This window comes from Sinocyclocheilus rhinocerous, unplaced genomic scaffold (assembly GCF_001515625.1).
Source record: "Sinocyclocheilus rhinocerous isolate Xijiao unplaced genomic scaffold, SAMN03320098_v1.1 scaffold168, whole genome shotgun sequence".
NCBI classification, from domain to species: domain Eukaryota; kingdom Metazoa; phylum Chordata; class Actinopteri; order Cypriniformes; family Cyprinidae; genus Sinocyclocheilus; species Sinocyclocheilus rhinocerous.
Genome location: NW_015635532.1, coordinates 673,165 through 674,616, shown reverse-complemented (window position 1 = coordinate 674,616; position 1,452 = coordinate 673,165). Strand labels below are relative to the sequence as shown.

At 43.6% G+C, this 1,452-nt stretch overlaps 1 pseudogene; it reads left to right on the top strand.

The window, feature by feature from the left end:
• The first annotated feature begins 808 nt into the window (after window positions 1–808).
• Window positions 809–1,452, top strand: part of LOC107747096 (eukaryotic peptide chain release factor subunit 1-like) — a 14,975-nt pseudogene continuing 14,331 nt past the window's right edge.

The following is a 1,452-nucleotide window of genomic DNA, read 5'->3' as shown; positions in this document are numbered from 1 at the left end:
TATTATTGATATTATTACTACTATTGTTATCATTATTTGACACGTATTTAGATAATAGCGTTTTTTAAGTACCTTAAATTAAATACAATAGCTATGTATCATGATATTTAGACCTACAATTTATATTGAACAACATAAAAATACATTTCCCATGCACCCCTTCAGGGTTAAATTATGATTATTTCCGCCTTCCGACGCAACTCTTAGCCAATCAAAACGACGCATTGACGCTGTTTCTACCATAGATATTTATACATATCTATATCTACAGATATGTATTTATACATATTTATACATATATATGGTTTCTACTGTAGGAATAAGCGGCTAGAATGGAAAGCAAATATAACGTAGGCGGGGCTTAGCGCGGCCCGGATGTTGTCCACTGTATTTTTGTCAATTCTATTGAAGTTTCTTTGTATCATTATTCCGGTGTGATTTCTTTATTCAGTCCTGCTGCTGACGAATTGTCAGTATATAATTGATATTTGAAATATTTGATGTTCCCATTAAATGAATCCTGAGATTTGAATGCGGTTCAGAGACCACGGATCTAGTCTGGAGGAGCTGAACACGCAGCGCCAGGTGGAGCCTGGGGAGAAGGAATGGGATGGAGCATCGAATAATTATTTAAGTAGGAATATTTGTGTATATACGTGTGTAAGAACAGGAAAAGCAAAAACAAGGAATAAATTGATAATAAATAAACCATGACTGCATAACAGCAAAAGTAGGTGGCGATATGCACACAGGATGTAACACGCCAAAAAACGGAAGAAGAAGAGAAAGAAGAATGCGGTTCAGTCGAGCGCCCCTTTAGGAACAACCCGCTGGACTCACGTGGCGCTCGATGGTTTCTAGGCAGGTAACTAGGAAGTGAGAGCGCGCTGAAGCTCCTCCTCCCGCGTGTATCCGCAGGAACCGGCGGCGGCGTGACGCGGGTGGAAGAGACCGACAGACCGAAACCGGCGGACCGGAGAGAGACAGTCAGGTATTTATAATGAACAAATGTGTTACGCACAGGTTTATATGGGGTCTAGAGTATACTGTTAGTGTATTTCGACATGTACCATATTATTTGTATGGTACTTCAAAGAATACAATAACACCTCCGGGGTACGTGTCAGAAATTAGGGTAATACCGTGGTACTTTTTGTTAGTGCGGCCTTGGGGAGCGAAGAGGGGCGTCAAATCACCGATCACCAGGCGCTAGTTTGGACCCGCTCGTCCGGGCCGGACACGCACGCACGCACGCACGCATGCGCTCTCAGGTCAGGTCGGTCCCGGTTTTAACCACAGTTTCTTTCCGCTGTTGTAGGACTGAAGATGGCAGATGATCCGAGCGCGGCGGACAGAAACGTGGAGATCTGGAAGATCAAGAAACTCATCAAGAGTTTGGAAGCGGCGAGAGGGTGAGAGTGAGAGTGAGAGTGAGAGTGTGTGTGTGTGTGT